At 35.1% G+C, this 19,638-nt stretch overlaps 1 protein-coding gene across 18 annotated transcripts in view; it reads right to left on the bottom strand.

Annotated features, from left to right (window-relative positions):
* ROBO2 (roundabout guidance receptor 2) overlaps positions 1 to 19,638 on the bottom strand; it is a 1,723,333-nt gene that overhangs the window by 914,120 nt on the left and 789,575 nt on the right. The gene's annotated exons all lie outside the window — the stretch shown is intronic.

Genomic DNA, 19,638 nt, shown 5'->3' with positions numbered 1-19,638 from the left:
GATGTATTTGTGTGTGATGTTAACTTTTATCACACCCTGAGGATGGTTCATTGCTATTTGAAGGAACCCAATCTGAAACATACATTCCGGGGAAGCTTTGACTAGTACTTCACATATCACCTAATCAATAGCAGAAGTTTAACTGACTAGCATAAGGGATTTAGACATTACATTGGAGGAAGGGGAATCCTTCCACTGGACGAATGAAGGTGAGTAGTATTCTGGATTCATGGTTGGCTGAAAGGTTCCACAGAGTCATTGCTCCTCTGTGAACACTGTGTAAGAAACTGGCAACTCCAAGAACCTGCTATCTTTGGGAAAATCCCCAAATATGGTAAAATTCTATCTCTTGATCCAATTAGAATTTTGGCTGCTCTTAAGGCAATAATATTGCTGCATTGATTAAGGGGGTGATCCTCAATGGACTACCTAAGGAGAGCTAACAGGAGCTTGCTGAGTTTTCTGGAACATGTATGAAATTTTGTTCTTGCTTGCTAATATTTATAGACAGGCAACAAAGACTCCGTGTATACAGCAGATTTTGGTCTAGTACCTGCTTTCATTGTAACAGAGAAGAGTTTTTAGAGACTAGACCTAGAGCTGCTTCCTACCTTGTAGTCACCAGAAGCTACCAGTATTTACCAAAGGACCTGAAAAACCTTGAAATAATAAAAACTTAGGTCTGCAACAGAGGCTACTCTACAAGACCAGATCCAAACTCATTTATGGCTCAAGATAGATAATGGCTGTGGGCTTGTAGAAGAATGAACGATTTTGAGATACATGCATATAGTAGAATCAACGGATTTGATGACAGATGGGATATTGGGGATCCAAATAAGGAAATATACAGAAAAGTTTGTGCTAGTCACTTCATCAGAGGAAGAAAATATATTTGAAAAGAAATGTCTTGGCCATGGTATTTCATTGTTACTATCCTGTGGATACTGTAATAAATTACCAATGACTTGGTGTTTTTTAACAATAGAAATTTAGTCTCTCAAAATTCTGGAGACCAGAAGTCTCAAATAAGTATACTTGGTAAATCAAGTTCCAACAGTGATGTGCTCCCTCCAGAGGCATTAGGGGGAAATTTGTTTCTTGCCTCTTCCAGTTTCTGGAGGCTTCCAGCATTCCTTGATCTGTGGCCAAATCATTCCAAGAGTAGCCACCTTGGTCATATCACTTTTTCCTCCATGTCTAGAAAGTCTTCCTCTAAGGACTCCTGTCAGGACACTTAATGAATGCATTTAGGACCCACCTGCATAATACAAGATAATCTCCCCATCTCAAGATCCTTAATTCAATCACATCTATAAAGACTATTTTCCCACATAAGGTACCAGGGATTAGTATCTGATATCCTTGGAACTATTATTCAACCTACTACAGACATACTTAATTTTAAGTGGCTGTTGGAAATTCTAGAGAATTTATCTGGTAAACCAACGGATATGGGTTTAGAGGTAAGACACAGGAAGCAGGATCATCTGCTGAGAGAAGATATAGCCAGTGAATTCGGATTCTTGGTGTTATAAATTTCTGAAGTAGTTGTTGGGCAGACTGGAGCAAAGAGCTGACTAGTTGCTAAGGAATATTTTGAAAGGAGTAGAAAGAGAGCAGCAAATATGATAGTGGCAATAGTCTTGTAAGTTAGAGAAATGTTTCCTAGTCATCCACACATGTAGGAATCAAAGTGACAATTAGTTGGATGAATCAGCAGCTGGAGTTTGTGGAGCAGATGTGATTGAAAAGATGAGTGGGCAATGGGGTCTAGAGCACTGATTGAAACAGTTAAAGTATTGGATAATGGAATTTAGGCTGCATGGAGAAGCAAATGAAGTGAGAAGGCTGAAATATTTGAGGGGAAAAGTTAAAAATAGAATGAATAGAAATTAATGAGTCAAAGTTTGTGCTCAAAGAGATCTATCATTTCAAAAGTAGAATAATGGAGAGCAGTGTCTAGCCAGTAGTGTGTGACTAGATGGTGTGGAGGTTGAATAACACTGTTGAATAGAATAAGGAAATAGGAGGTACAGGCATTTGTTCTCGAACTTTAATGTGGCTAAGCATTGCCTGCAGAGCTTCTGAGAAATGCAAGTTCCCTTATTCTACTTTTGACAATTTTGATTCAATAGATGTGGTGTGGAATCCATGAATTTACCTCTTTAAACAGATGATTTAGATGTGGGTGGCAGAAATATCACACTGAGAAACTGCCATAGGATGTCAGAATTATAACTTACATAAATATTGTTGATTGCAGTATGAAAGCAAGATTTTGGATGAGGGAGAAAGGTGTGCCAATAGTCATCAATGCAGGTGAGGGATAAAGGAATCTGTAAACAATAGACTAAATAATAATGAGGCTAAAAAGCATTGGATGACAGAAACAAGAATGGATGAAAGAATTTTGCATAGAGATAAAAATGGGATGGAATGAGACTTACAGAAGGCATGGAGAATGTCAACTCCATCCCTGGGCAGGGCAAGAATAAGAACTCTGTTGCCTCTACACATGGGCTTTTCAAGAGAAATTCTGTCTTCAAGGAAGAGCCAAGGTTCAAATAAAGTAAAGGAATATTTTGTCATATATATATATGTGTGTGTGTGTGTGTGTGTGTGTGTGTGTGTGTGTATGGATTGATCCCCCAAAGACAGTGTTACTTATATTTTATCTCCTACATTCTCTTTGAATATAAGAGGAACTCAATAAATGGTTTTCAAATATTTATTTTTTCTTTACATTCAAGCTTGATATTAAATCAGTCTATAGACACTTACCTTAATAGCATATTTCATTTCAGAAATCAAGTCATATAAATGTATATTTTTATAATGCACATTTTTAAAGGCATAATTTTGATAATTGGAAAATTATTTTTTTACTCAAATAGCAAAACTTTATAACACAAAAATACTATTATGATATTCATGTAATACACTAATAATAGTCTAATTTTAATGTGCATAATTAGAAGTGATTTACTTTTTAAAATTTATTTTTTAGGTTTATTGAAACATAATTGATGTGATGTACTTCTCTAATAAAATGTGTCTATAGTTCTTTTTTCCATATTACAAAGAAACAACATTAATAATATACCTAAGAAAAGATAATTCAAAAAGGATTTGAATGTTCATGGCAACATTATTAATAATAGACAAGAGGTAGAAGCAATCCAAATATCCATTAACTAAGAATGGATAATCAAAATGTCACATATTCTTCAAAGGACTACTACTCACCAGTAAAAAGGCATGAAGTACTGATACATGCTACAATACAGATAAACCTTGAAAATGTGCTAAGTGAAAGAAGTCATCTACAAAGGGGATCACATATTTTATGATTCTATTTTTAAAAATTTTTTCACTAACATTTATTTTTTGACAGTCAGAGAGAGACAGAGCACAACCAGGGGAGGTGCAGAGAGAAGGAGACACAGAATCAGAAGCAGGCTCCAGACTCTGAGCTGTCAGCACAGAGCTTGATGCAGGGCTCGAACCCACGAACCATGAGATCATGACCCAAGCCGAAGTTGGTCGCTTAACTGACTGAGCTACCCAGGAGCCCCATTTATGATTCCATTTTTTAATTTTTTTCTTTAATGTTTGGTTTTGAGACACACACACACACACACACACACACACACACACACACACACACAGTGTGTGTGTGCCGGGGAGGGGCAGAGAGAGGGAAACATAATCTGAAGCAGGCTCCAGGACAGAGCCCCACAGGGGGCTCAAACCCATGAACCTTGAGATCATGACCTGAGTCGAAGTCTGACTCTTAATCGACTGAGCCACCCAGGTGCCCCTATGATTCCTCTTTATGAAATGTCCCCAATAGACAAATCTATAAAGACACAAAGGAGATCAGTGATTGCCAGGAGCCAGGTTTAGGATGTAGCAAAAGGGAAGGGGTAGTGAATACTAATGGGTATAAGGTTTCTTTTGAGGGCGATACTCTAAAATCAGTTTATGCTGATGACTGCATAATTCTGTATATGTGTTAAAACCATTGTATTGCACACTTTACACTGGTACATAAATTATTTCTGAGTAAACCTGTTTGAAAAAGAAAATGCTTTCCATCTAAGATCTCCCTGCAGGATAAGCTGTGATCAAGCCTGTGAAAGGTCCTAAACAATATATCCTCCTATTTTATTCTCTCTGTTTTCTTACTTCAAGTTAGTTCCCTCTTTCCTGTCTTCAGTGTTTGTGGAACATTTCCAGAGGTGTTGCTGGTAACACAGAGACCTACTCCATACAAAGTCACATAAGTCCCACTTAAGTCTACTTTTTAAATCACTTAAACTTGAGTTTTTCAAGGCTGACAGCAGAATTACTTCCTACCCCTCCTCTTTCCGTTGGTAATAAATATAAAACACACTCTGGAAAACAACGGCAAGTTTCTTGTAAAATAAATCTCTAAAGCCAATTGTAACACACTGGGTGTCCCAAATCTTCTTCCCAAAGATCAAAGTCTGATTTTTCCTGAATTGATAGCACGATTGAAATGAAAACAGCCTGCTGCTAGCATTCAGCCTTATGATCCTGACAATAAAAAGATTAAATGTGGTAGAAACATCTGTACATTTTCAGGAATGATAAAGTTCAGCTGGAATTTTTTAAACTGAAGTTTTGCATTTGAAGTTTATTTCAGCAACTGACTTTAGACACTCACATATGATCCAGAAATGGGGCTTTGAAGATGAAAGACAGAGCAGCATTGCAGAATAAGGTTGGTCAAAAGAAGATGAAATAAACAAGTAAATAATGCAGGAAGTAATCAGATTCAGAGAAACGTGGTATAAAGAACTTAATACATTGAAAATCATTTCTGGGGAGAAATATATCATAATGACAGTTTCTTGCATTATATTATGAAGGTAATAAAATTGTAGAGTCAAAAGACTCATCAGAAATACCCTGCTTTATAATTAATGAGAAATGATAGATGAAAGGCAAAATGAAACGTGTTTATTTGTCTTATCACAGAAGCCCAGGTGATGTATAAAATATGAATACTTCAAAAATGAAGAAAAATGCTTTATGTAGAAGTTGGGAAACTTTGTAAGAATTTTCGATATTTTTAAACTTTATGGTTGGAATATTAGAGATTTCTGATTTGGAATATAAAGTAAACTTGAAAATCTGGGATGATTTTTTTGAAAGGTGATAAGTTATACCAATGGAATCTGTGAGCTCTCCTGGAAAATTGTATATAGACACCTTGATTCACATTGAGGGACTCAAAACTGTTTTATGATCCATGCCTGAGTTTTCCAATCATGGGTTTTGTTAAGTTGTATATATATTTTTAAAAAGCTTTTTGAGTCAAAACTTGGAATGTTTATGTGACATAGAGGACAAAAAGTAGTTGGTAGCCAATTGCCGTATTATCAGAATTTGATGGTTGTACTGAAAACATCTAGTCGCTAAACAAATGCCTTCAATGAAGAGAATTATAAATGACAGTACTTTTAGCATTACCCTTCAGTGATGGACTTTGCAAGGGACAGCTGCAAATAACTAGTCTCCTAAATCAGGATTTTAATTAGAAAACTAAACTATTCTAACCATATTCTTTTACCTGAATGACTAGTTCTAATTCTAAAAATAAATTTTGTTTTTATGTTACTCAAGTTTATAGGCTCTCCTCCTAAACAAATAAGTAAAAATAAGCATACTGCTTTGTTTTGGTTCTTCCTATAGCACACTTTGAAGTATGTAAGATCTGTACCAACTAAGGTTTCTTTGGCCTCCTATCTATCGTTTCTTTCCTTTAGGAGAATAGATGCTTAGAAACTCTGGGGCAGCTTTCAGACAGATGCAGACACCTCTCACACCTTTTCTGCATGAATAAACAGAGAATGGCAAACACTACCTATCTCTACCAACACTAACAAAGTTATCTGTTAAATGCCCCATTATCTTATGTAGCCCCATATTTGATCAGCTCTAAGCTAAATAGGTATTTGAAGTGGGGGTGTGTTTCTTGTAGTTTTTAATGTTTTTAACATTTATTCATTATCGAGAGACAGAGAGAGACAGAGCACGAGCATAGGAGGGGCAGAGAGAGGGGAGACACAGCATCCGAAGCAGTCTCCAGGCTCTGAGCTGTCAGCACAGAGCCAATGTGGGGCTCGAACCCACGAACAGTGAGAACATGACCTGAGCCAAAGTTGGACGCCCAACCGAATGAGCCACCCAGGTGCCCCTGAAGTTGAGTTTTGAAACATATCATTTTTCCCTAGCAGAACTTTTACATTTTTATTGGCAGATTCTTATCAAAAAGTTGTTGTTAATGACAACACTCACGATGAATTTATTAAATGTACTTCATGTTGATTTTTTACTTTAAATTATATAAATATTTGTCTACATAAAATCAGAAATTTTAGAAGGGAAGAATGGAAATTACAATAAAGTCAGTTAAAATTTGAATAGTTTAAATAGATATAATCAAACACTCCATTTAACTGAATTTTAAAATCCTCATCTGAGGCAGTATAAATATCATTGTTATGTCTGGACAATTGGAAAAACAGCCAAGTATATATGTTCAAATAAATTATTCCTTTTATGTTAGTTTATCTATGTTAGCATTGAATTAGCATTTTTCATGGAATTTAAAGTTACATTTCCATTGTAAGTATACATAATACAGGCCAAGGACAACCTTAGCAAACTATATAAATATAGACCTAATTTTACATCTCTAAAATTAACAAAGTATGACTACACTAAAATTTCTGGTATGTCACATGTAGAGAATGCATAAGTGACTATCAAAAAAATATGTTAAAGGAATGATGGATTAGAATGAGGCAAAAAGACCCAATGCCTGGAAAATTGGTTCACGTTTTGTTGAATGTGTCTGTATTCACTTTTATATTTTGTGTCATTTGAAAGAACACTATGTCCATGGAAACAGACAGTAAAATGATTTTTAATAGAACTGACTAAAATGTCTGAGGCAGTGATTTTGAGTTTTCAGGTAAAGAAAGCCCTTATTTTGGGTACTGCAAACATGTTCTTCTAATCTACAGGTCTCTACCAGTAAATGTGAAGGCTCAATACCTCTATCTGTGAAATAGCATTGCCCAGAAATAAGTCTTAAAGGGAATATTCTTGCAATACTTTTTGAAATGATGAGAGCTCCTAAGACCTGTATCTTTAATGCCCTGTGACTACTTATAAGAACAGAAAGGCTTTCATTCCTTTTTTTTTTTTTTAAAGTAGTCTTCATGCCCAACACGTAGCCCTATGTGGGGCCCGGACACACAACCCCAGGATCAAGACCTGAGCTGAGATCAAGAGCCAGATGCTCAGTCAACTGAGCCATCCAGGCACCCCCAGAGAGGCTCTCTTATTTTAATGACTTCTAGACTTAAGTTGCTAAGATTTTTAAGATCATTCATGGTAGGTTTTCCGTCAGTAAATTGTTCCAAGATGAACATTCAGGAACACACTGTCTACCTTTCAACTACGGAAGGATGATTACAGTTACTTTTGGAAATGTATTAAAATAACATTGCAAAAGGAACAGAATTTGATGAAGCTATGGTTATTCTGACCACTAAGATTTATGTTTAAGCTCATGTAAGCATAAAATCCATCAGGTACGATGGTAGTAATCCTGGCCTATTAGTTATACTAGCATTGCACAGACTGCTTATAATTTCTAATGCCAAACTGGAGGTAGGGAAAGCTGTTCTTATATAACTCTTAAGCTGACCTTACCTTGCATTTATTCTTCTGTGACAACTAGAGACATGTCATAAAAATTATTTAGCAGAGACCTACTCTCATGTAATGTGTTCATATAAATTTGTTACAGAGATAATCCTGTCTGTCATAGATATTTACAAACATCATTTATTCCCTCACTTCTTTATGAAATGGGGAGCTACCATCTGGTTTGGGCAGGTTATATAATGTTAGTAGACCTAATAGGCCAAGATTTATAACCATGCTACCTGGTGGATTTTATGCCTACAGCAGATGAAATGTAAATCTTTGAGGTAAGAAATACATAGTTATAGGAGCTACTAAATATTTTTTTATTAAAAGTATCTAAGAAGCTTTCATTCTGAAATCATTTGTGTTAGAAGTAGTTTTGTAATCTTCTGTGTTACTTTCAAAGACTGTTAATTGAAGCCAACTAAAACACAGCCAATAATTTTTGCTTTTGATTCCTCTCACTGCCAATTGTAAAGATTCTTTTAAAAACTGGTTTTGCAGGAGAATTTATAGCATGTCTGAGTCAAACTACTGTACTTTGATAAGCTTTACCTTCATGCTTTTTTTTTTAGCATTTTTCAAGACATATCATTCGTTTGGTTTCTCAAAAAAAAATAAATTAAAACTGATGTTAGAGCCAGTTCATTTAGAACTTTAGAGTACCTGAAAAATATCGAAGCTCTTACCTTTTGATCACATTTATAAATTAAAATTGATGTATCTAGTTTAAGCACCTACTTATTGCATGAAATTTAGCTAATACATCATAGTCATGTTTATACTATCCACAGCCCCTTGTTAGTTTGCTAGTGGCAGTTTCAGACAAGCTACCTTGCATGACGAAATTGTGGACAGAGTCCTTGTAAAAGATTTACAGATAGAAATGAAAAATAAATAAATATATAGCACTAGCATGCTTACTAGTCTGCTCTGTGGCTATAAAACTCATGTCAAATATTACCTTCACATTGATAAATTTCAATGGCTTTTAATTCACATTTTAAGAAAAAAAAACGCATTTGGGAAATGGATAGAAAGGTTTCTAAATGTGGCAGTGATCTCAATGTATAACCTTCTTGAAATAAGCTACAACGAGATGTTACATTTTCCTCAGAGTAGACATGGTTTACAACCAGCAGAGTTGGTTACTCAGAAGGATTTGCTGTGATCAGTGAATGAGGGGCGGTGCTTGTCATTGGCCGTCCCATTAAGCAATTCAAAGATTCCTTGTAGGCAAATTTAAGCACACACAACATCTGAGCTCAGCCATGGAGATCTGAATGGAAAAACAGGATTCTACAGGATGGCTCAACTGTTTCATTTTTAATAGTCATTTGTGGCCTGTAAGCAAGGTTCAACCAGCTAGGTAAACTACCAATTTGTTTGCTGTTTGAAGTGTAAACAAGGGATGATTTATTTATTTATTTATTAGTTTTCTTTCTTACTTTTGCACATTAAGTTGTATTTGTTCTTTGACATGTAACCTCAATCTAGACTTATCTAAAGTTCAATTTTCTTGAAAATTACAAGCATATTCTTATTCTTTTGAATATCCTCAGAGTGGAATGTTTCCAGTTTATAAAGGCAGATTTTTTTTCTTTTCTTTTTTTTTAATGAGCCAATTCATGTTTGAATCCATATCTGTTATCTGTGAGAAAATATTTTAAACACACAAACAAATAAATAAATAGATGAGTGAGATGTACTTTTTTTTCTTCTTTCTCGGTAAAGCTCAAGTACTTACTAAAGCAATAATGTCAATTTCTTTGTAGTTGATAAACTAGTTTTAATGTCAGTTTCAAAGAAAGAGACATCAAAACAGTATCTAAAACAGAATTGCTTGAATGAATGTATTATCAATGCATCTATCTTGACAATAGGCAGAGGCCAATAAAATAAATCAGTCTTACTCCTTCATGGTCATATCTCATAAATAAAACTGTGATTGAACAGAATAAAGTAATTCCAAAAAATGCATAAATTGTGACTTTTTCTGTCACTAGAAGGATTGTTTACAAACTAGCCTTTTGTAAGAACACAATTCTGATGAAAACTTTTAAAACAAAGCTTCTAACTAAAAGTCAACATAGAATTGTTTTGTGGCCAATCTTAAACCTCTTTTAAAGACAGAACTTGACAAAAATTCATTGTGATCACCTATGTCTCTTTTTTTGTATGTTGAATAAGATTTATATATTAGGTAAGCCATAGATCTGGTTTATATTCCTCAATAAGAAAGAATAAAAGGTGGCTGTGGATTGAAGCCCTCTGTGTATATTTTCCTTTTCCTTAAGGACCATAAAGAATGAAAATTGGATTAAAATGTTTAAATGTTCTTAGAACAATTCCCACAAATGCCAATAATTATAGATTTTGGTTTCTTTGATTCTAGTGGCTCTAATCTTTAGTAGATTATTACAATGCACAACATGCATCAGATACTTTCCACATGACATATGTTTAACATCCTCACGTTACAAACCATGGGTCAAGATTTCGGTTCAAATGCAATTAGGTTTAAGGGATACAATAGGAACCACAGGGAATGTGAGAACTGTCAAATACTATACTGTCCCTGCTACTGAGCTGGATCGCACCAGAAAGACACCAGCCTTAAAGATTTCCATTTTTCTCATCTTCCACAATTCTGAAGTAGACCGCTGAGTCAATCTTTATTGAAGGTACATTTTAATGATGGTCTTATAAGGTTTTTTTTGTTGTTGTTGTTGGTGGTGGTGGTGGTGGTGGTGGCATTTTTAACAAAAGCATAGTGCAAGCCGCCTGACTTGGAATTTCAGCAAAATTGTTTGCCAGAGACTCACATAAGATTCTGTGGGGAAACTTTTTAATCCGAGCCTGGATCTCTAATCATTTGTTGTATGGAAGAGAAAAAGGATCTTCTCTTTCTCTGTGTTTAATTATACACTGGCAAATCTATTTTATCCCTAATCATTGTACACATACAAAGTGGCATTGCATCCTACCATTTAAAATAAACAGACCAAAAACTTAAAATGTTCCTAGAGTGGTATCAGAAGCATATATTGTTTATGAGCTTGTTATGACCTATTGCAAATTTAGATTTACGAAACTAGGAGCTACACTTCTCATTTCTTTGCCTAACACACAGTTTGTGGATACTAAAAAGAATAGGCTACAGTTTTGAATAAACAGTCACTAGACTCCTTGGCAGAACCATAAATCTCTATTTCATAAAAGATGCTGATTTTTGCAAGAAAAAAAATTTTGTTTAAAAGTTCCCAAAGTCATTGTCATTGGAAACTGTGTAGTGTATTAGTGTGTATTTATATCCTACTTCAGTCTAGTGCTAATTTTGGAAAACTGCACTGTGTTGACTATAGCACCAACTACCCTTTAGACTCTAGGATATGGGGGTCTTCAGCAACTGAATGTACTGTACCGGCCTGTTATACTCTGTTAAAATTGCGGTCTTTTAAAAGGGAGCATTAGCTGGATACATGACATTCCACAAATACATGTCCTGGATGGGTTCCTTGGTCACATGTTTTCAGAAATCCCTCTCTCAAAATGGAATTTGTTTAACTTCCTTTCAGTTCTAGCTAATGTCAAAGTTTGCTTGTTTTTCAACGGGTTCAAACAAATTTTTCACAATGCTACTTTTAGACACAGAACCCATCATTCCATTCCTGAATGATGAGTAAGTCTGCTTTTCCACACCCTATGAAATATTACTTCCTACTTCAAAGACTCTACCTCATTCCCTCCCTATGAACAACAGCAACACTTATTGGAACTGATTATATTCAAGGACTGATCTAGTTACTAAAAAGGAAAAGGTGTAAACAACCCATGGGTAAAATTTCCTTCCTAGTATGAGGCTGTATGACAAATGTCTGCATTTTCCATGTTACAAAAAAATCCAAAAATCAACCTCTGGGTATCAAAAGACTTCATTCTTTTAAGAAGCTACACTATTTCCTAATATAATGATATACAGTTTACTGCAGATTTTTCTGAAGTATACTTTTCTCTATTTTTCTGAACTCTTAGATTTTTTTTTACTTAAAAAAATTCACAGTTCAAGATCTATCATATAAGAACTAACTTAATTTAATCTTATTAAGTGGAGTCTAGTCTATTCGTTTCTAATTAATGTTACCACATAATAGTTTACAATGGACTCGAAATTCCTCTACACCTCCTAGGTGTGATTGAGCACTTCGTCAACTTCCCTTACATTTTGGAGGACATTTTAAAGTATGTCCTTAATTTTGAATAAAGATTGCTAACTCGATCTTACCAACTGTTTAGAAATAAAAAGAAAAGAAAAAACAGGGTTTGTTGTTGTTCAAGGTTAATGCAATAAAAATTACCAGCTTTTCTTAAGAACTATTGATATTTAATAGTCATTGCACTAATCCTCAGGAAGTGAATTGGTCAAAAGCAAGTTTATTTTGAAATGAATTATTCATTTCTGACAAAACTGCATTTGGCACTCGTTATGATGTTAAACCACATCCAAAACAGTTCATTGGAATTATCTCATTAATATGGGCGGAAGATTCATCAGTGGAACTAGACATAACTAAATAACTAAGATAACAACTTTGAAGAACAAAAACCTTTTAAAAAATGCATAGAGGGATCATTGCATGGGAATCACTGATTAAAACTAGAAAAAAATTATTGGGTTTAATTCAGAGGAGCATAATTAAATCATTTATCTGATTATCAAAAGCAACATTGAAATAAACAAATTTAAAATGGGATAAGGAGTTTGAAGTGCTTCATTATGAAGTCAAAAAGGCCTGAAAGTTTTTCCCCATGCATTGTAACAGAGCACTTTCCCAAAGCTTGTTTGAAGGAAGACTCATTCCATAAGATTTTTACAGATGTGATGCTAAATGATAGGTCTACATCAAAAAATTTGGGGAAATGTCAGTTTTTAGGCAAAAACTGACTTATAAATTTCCTTGATTGAACAGTTTATTAGGTTTTACAGTTTAGGGTTGTCAGAACTTTTAATATACTTATCTTCCTTGTGAATCTGAAAAAAAAACAAAACAAAACAGTTTTAGGAGCATCCTGTGGACAGGATTTCAAAGAGCACTTTAAAAAATGCCATGACAGATGTTTCATGTGGAAAAATTATTTAAAAACTGAAAGCACAACTAAAATAACACCATTCTAATATTTAAAAAAAGGAGGAAGTTAGGGAAAGAAAGGAAGAAGAGTTCTGTGGTGACTAAGATACTTTACAAACTTTAAAACATAGAGTTAATGTCATCATGTAGATACAGGATCAGAATCTGGATCATAGCGCTACAGAACATTTCCTTTCCCAAAAGAATGCTGGTAAGGAAGAGCACCCAGAAGTCACAATGACCCATCCATTCCTGCTCGAGGAAGGTTTTGGTCAACTGATTCGCTTTTCATAAGGGTACAGAAAGATCTCTTAGGAACTTAAATCTGGAAAGGAAATGGAGTCAGAACCACAGCACAGACACCTAGGATTTTTTTTCAAGATTGCCATCACATAGGTCTTAGTTTTTACTTCCCTTTGTGTTTTCTCCTTCCCCGTTTCCTTTTGACCTTCACATGATGATGGCATTCTCCTTCAGTAGTAATTGCATGTTCCAGAATAATAAGACAATATACTACTTCAATTTTCCTTTAAGACTAGTAGAAGCTCCTACCAACAGTAACAAAAACAATATAAAATGGAAAGATGCTTCATTTTGATGCATATTGGATTTGAATGTTTGTACCTACTGTTATGGGGACAGAAACTTAATTAAGAGTTATGCTTACTCTTCTTCCTATAAATAATTACCATGCAGCAATTAAAAAATTTATTAGAATGATTAGGCTACGAGAGGCAAAAATAGAAGTGTTTCTTGTTCAATCAGCAGGTATGAATGAGAGCCTATTCTATTTTAAGAAGTGTGGTACACACTGTAAGCATAAAAGTTAATAGAGCAAATTTCCCATTGTCTAGAAGCCTTGGAGGAAACACGGAAATTAATAAATAATCAGAACAATGTAATTAATGCAGTTATAGAGATATGGGATAGATAGAGAACAAGGCACTATGCTAGAAAGAGGTGGAAGCCTGGGCATTCTTTGGAGACAGAAATCATGGGTGCCTGGAAGAAGTGATTTCTAAGTAAAATCAAGTAATAGTCAATAGGATTTTTCAAAGTATCCAAGAGTGAGGCATAACAAAATTCCAGACAGAGAAAAGTGTTTCAAGATAGGTGAGAAAAAGCATGGTGCTGATGAAAATGGACTGTTGCCCAGCACCTGTGATTACCTCAGTGTACATCGTCCTGGATGTGTGTCCTTCCAGCCTTCCCATTCCATTGCCTTTCACCTTCCTTACACAGTGCCTGCCTTAAAATAGGTGCTAGAGACTTATGTGTAAGAAATGGTACCTCATTGTTTCTACATGTTTATTTTCAGACAATGAGCCTAATGACCTTTCCTTATGTTTATCGGCCCAATGGCAGGCATTTTAAGCTACAGACATACTTTGGAGATATTGCAGGTTCAGTTCTAGACCACCACAATAAGCTGAATAGCACATTGAAGTGAATCAAATGAATATTTTTGGTTTCCCAGTGTATATATAAGTTATGTTTACACTATACTGTAGTCCATTTGGTGTTCAATACCATTAGGTCTAAAACGACTAGTGTGCATACCCTGATTTAAAATACATTATTGCTAAAAACTGCTAACCACATCTGAGTTTTCAATGAGTCATTATATTCTTGCTGGTTGAGGGTTTGCCTCAGTGTTGATGGCTGCTGACTGATAAGGGTGGTGATTGCTGAAGATTGAGATGCATGTGGGAATTTCTGAAAATAAGATGGCAACCAAATTTGCTGTGTTAATTGACTCTTTCATGAGCAACTCAGCAAGTTTATATAATATTTTAAATCGTGTGTTATTTCAACAGTCTTCATAGTACCTTAACAAGGATTAGAGTCCATCTGAGGAAAACACTTTCTATCCTCATCCATAAGAAGCAACTCCTCATCTGTTAAAATTTTATCCTAAGAGTCCTCTAATTCAGTCACATCTCTGGCTCCACTTCTAATCCCAGTTCTCCTGATGTTTCCACCATATCTGCAGTTACTTCCTCCACAGAAGTCTTGAACCCCTCAAAATCAGCCACAAGCATTGGAATTAATGGATTCCAAATTCCTGTTCATGTTGATATTTTGACCTCTTCCCATGGATTGTGAATGTTCTTAATGGCATCTAGAATGGTAAATCCTTTATAGAAGGTTTTCATTTACTTTGCCAAGACCTATCATAGGTCTAACTACCTATGACAGCCATAGCCTGATGAAATGTTTTCTTTTTTTTTTTTTTTTAAATTTTTTTTTTTCAACGTTCATTTTTATTTTTGGGACAGAGAGAGACAGAGCATGAACGGGGGAGGGGCAGAGCGAGAGGGAGACACAGAATCGGAAACAGGCTCCAGGCTCTGAGCCATCAGCCCAGAGCCCGACGCGGGGCTCGAACTCCCGGACCGCGAGATCGTGACCTGGCTGAAGTCGGACGCCCAACCGACTGCGCCACCCAGGCGCCCCTGAAATGTTTTCTTAAATAATAAGACTTGAAAGTTGAGATGACTCCTTGATCAATAGGCTATAGAAAGGATGTCGTGTTAGCAGGTCTGAAAATAATGTTCAGCTCACTGTATGTCTCCATTAGCGCTTTTGGGTGACTGGGTACATTGGCAATGATTTTTCATCAAAGAGTACAGATCACCATAACACACACAATAATTATGGAAAAATTAGAAATATTATGCAAATTACTAAAATGTCACAGAAAGACACAAAGTGAGCAAATGCTGCCAGAAAAATAGTCACAGGGCTGCTGCCATCCTCTATCTGTAAAAATCACAATTATCTGCAAAATGCAATACACCAAAGTGCAATAAAACTAGGTATGCCTATAGTTTATTTTAAACACAATTAATCTGGAAACTATTTCATTTCTGGAAACTCCAGAATTGATTCGTAGAACACTACAGCGTCTAACATTGCTGACCTCACTGTCTTCCTTCAAATCTCCTGTGTCAGATGCTGAAGTGGCTACTCAATACCCTCTCACTCCTTCTTTATGTAGTCATAATCCTTAGTTTGTTGAGACAGTCATCTAGCCAGTTAAATTCTTGTTTTCCGGCTCCATTCACTGTGTTCCAATTTGACACAATTCTGGCCTATGAGATGCAAGTGGAAAACTGAGAACTCTGAAGAACAGTTTAGTTTGCTGATACAAGGATATAGGCAAACTGGTACAACTCCTTATTTTTTCCCCCTGTCATGAAAGTACATGTGATATCTGGAACTCCAACATTCATTTTATGACCATGAGGTAGCAAATATGAGAAGAGCTTAGAAAACCAAGAGATATTGAACTTTACATTGTTAATCTGCTAAACAGATGCCAATAGCCACAAAACTCCAGATCCTAAGTTTTGTGTGACACATAGGTGTTCTTAGATATGTTTATTTCCTCTCTGTCTCTCTCTCTCTCTTTCATATTCCTAAAAGAATCTATATCTAATTTACAATGACTCTCTTATGCCCATCTTTTAAGGTACTAGTAAACATTTCTTTCTATAAAAGTATTTTATAGAAACCTCAAATTTAAGATCTAAAGATAAATTCACTATCTTCTCCCCTCAAAACCCAAACCAAATATGTATATTTCCTTTTGGAGTTAATGGCTCCATCATGTATTCAACTACCCAAATCAGGAACCCAGGAGTCATCCTGACTCCCATTGTCCCTGTAAGACATACATCCTATGACACACTAAGGCTCACTGATTTGATCCAGTTAACATCTCTTAGGTGTTTGCCCTCCTCTGTATTCCTCTGCTATCATTTGAATAGTCTGGTCAATCACTGCAATGCCCTTTCTTCCAATCCCCTGATCATTCACTCATTCATTCATTTAATCTATTATGTCAGAGTAATCTTTCTAAAACTTGCATACATTCCTATCACTCTCCTTCTGGAAAACTTTTAGATCTCTGTGCCTAAAGAATGAAGCCCAAATTAGTACATACAGCATACACATTTTCATGATCTGTGATTGGTTTTTTGTTCTGCTGCATGTTCAGCCAACAAATGACAAAATGACATGTTTCCTGGATGACATTCTGCTGTCTTCTTTTACTTGAATTTTTTAATGAGAATAATGTATGAATGTTGTTTGGATATGAGTGATGCCAGTAAATAAAGTTGGTAAGATATCCTTAAACTCTCAACTGTTCTGCAACTCCCTTTCCCAGAAATAATGACTGTCAAACAGTGGATGTGAATTCCATCATGTTCTGTCTTACGCCCCAATTGCTGTGTGTCTGTTCCCTCTGCCAGGAATGGCTTTCTTTTTTTGTGTAGAGAACACTTATAGATCTAATAGTCTAGATTCTAATATCACCTCCATAAGAGAACATTTCCTCAATTGTGTAGAACTGTAAAGAAAGAATTTTTATGTTTCTCTGTATTTTGGGTATTTTAGGCAAAGAAAACTGAAACGTGGGCTAAAGGATATGCCTGGAAAGTTAAAGAATGATTGCCTAGATAGTGATCTTCAGAAATATTTATTCCCCCCCTGAGCTAAATGCTTCCATTTCAGACAAAAATGAAAGCAGAAGCCATCCACTTACATTCCCAATTCCAGCTTGTTACACTTCCAAAGTGTAAAACATTTGAGAGAAGGTTTCTTGTGCTGTCTCAAGTAAGCTAAGTGGCAGTTCCCCTATAAACTTCAAGATTCATAATTTTGGAGTCTCCTCTTGGGTATAAATTCCTTTGTCCACACAAACAAAACCAAGAATTTCTTATCTCTTTGCATCAGATGGGGTACTGGGGTGTAGAGAAATAGTCTGTTTTTGATCCAGAAACCTCTTGTTTGCTTTCAGAATAACTGAAAAATATAGATATTAAAATTTTATAAAACTGAGACAATTATGGCTTCCTCCTCTATTCTCCCATAGGTAGGTGTTTAAGCCTCTAAAAATAAACTTTTAAGATTGATTGATCTATTTTTTTGATTTGTTGCCCATTAAGTGTGAGCTACACAATAGATAGTAAAAGCTGCCATCTATTTATTTTGAGTCACAAGTTGCTTGTGTGTTTCTTATTACATTAGACATATTTAATAAATAATTGAACAATAGAAGGATACAAATAACAAATATTCAGGTGTAATTTATTTCCTTGGAAAGATTCTATAGTGCTTCCAAATAAGAATAAAATTGGCATCATATATCTTTATAGCCTATCATTTCTTTTCCCATAGAAAACCAAACTTTATATTAAATATATTTATAACTGAAGCTTACATTGAATTTACATTAAATTTCTTTAAAAAACTCGTAAAATAGGAATTTATCAACCATGTGACATTCTATAGTATTTAACTAAAATGGAAGATTAGGGAGTTGGGGAAGGGGTTAGGGAAAGCAGGAAGAGGCAGAGAAATGATACTCCACCTCATAAGTCAAAATAAAATGACATTTTTACTTTCAAATATTGGGTGGCAGAAATAGGAAGATTGTAACTTCCAGACAAAGTAGTCAAATTCAATAATACCACATATTCAAATGATCACTGGAACAAAAGGATTACAAGTAATATAAAAACATGACAAAGATTTCTGTCTTTATAATTGTTTATATTCCCATATTTACATTAGAAATTCTATTTTGTTTTTGTGCAGACTAAAAATCAAGTGAAAAGAGTAGAATTACAAAAATGTAACATAGGTTTACATTTGTGACTAGAAAATGAAGTGGATTAAGAAAGTATGCCAATGAAAACACTTCTTTTTTTTTTTTTAATAACTGGATTCTCTCTTTGGGAAAAAGAGTCATTGACTTTACTACAGAGAGATTATCAGTAAATGTGTGCTGCTCACCCACCATCCTAATCATTATTGTCATGAAGTCAATTTGAGATCACAGGTCACAGCTTTAAATTCAAGTGTGGCATAGGGAATTTAATCAATAAATGTTTTCACACACACACACACGCACACACACACACACACACACACACACACAAATATGCTGCAAGAAAGCTTATTCTATTAATACATTTATTTAAACTGGCTGGAAAGCATTCTGAAATATATTTAAGTAGAGAGGATGTTTGGGTGGAGTGCATTTTAAATTAAGCTTTGCTTAATATGAGAAGATCTTCTATAGCTTATCATTATCAGGCCTAAATATTCTGCATTTTAGTTTCTGCCTCAATAATTCCCTTGAAATTGCTTTCTTGAAGGTCACCAATAACCTTTTTATTGCCAAATCCAATGGCCATTTTTATTTCTCATCTTTCCGGACACTATTGCATCATTTGGTATTGCTCACATACCCTTTTTTCTTGAGTTTATGCTCTGTCACAGAATAAAGTGAATTTAAGACATGTACTCCTTTAGATATGCTGCACAGTATGTACTATTTTTGTTTCCTTTTGGAATCTTTTTAGCAACAAATGTAAGAATAAACCAGGTAGAGTTAATGAAAAGCTAATTAGCTATTGCATTACTCAGGCATTTGGGATAGCCACTTTTCAAATGCCAGTAATTATAGAGGATTTATCACAGAACTACAAGCAGAACATACAGAGAGGTAACAGGTTAGATCAGGGGTGGGCAACTATACTTAGTGGCCAAATCCAGTCCACTGCCTTTTTTTGTAACTTAAGTTTTATTTGAGCATAGCCACACCCATTCATTTACATTTTGTTTAGGGCTGCTTTTTTGCTACAAGAGCAAAGTTGAGCAGTTGCCATAAAGTCTACATGTCATGCAGAGCTTAAAATATTTACTATCTACTTTTATGCAGAAAAATTTCATATGCCCCTGG

Source organism: Prionailurus bengalensis, chromosome C2 (genome assembly GCF_016509475.1).
Source record: "Prionailurus bengalensis isolate Pbe53 chromosome C2, Fcat_Pben_1.1_paternal_pri, whole genome shotgun sequence".
Taxonomy (NCBI): domain Eukaryota; kingdom Metazoa; phylum Chordata; class Mammalia; order Carnivora; family Felidae; genus Prionailurus; species Prionailurus bengalensis.
The sequence above is the reverse complement of the archived record's forward strand: the minus strand, read 5'-3'. Positions and strand labels throughout refer to the sequence as shown.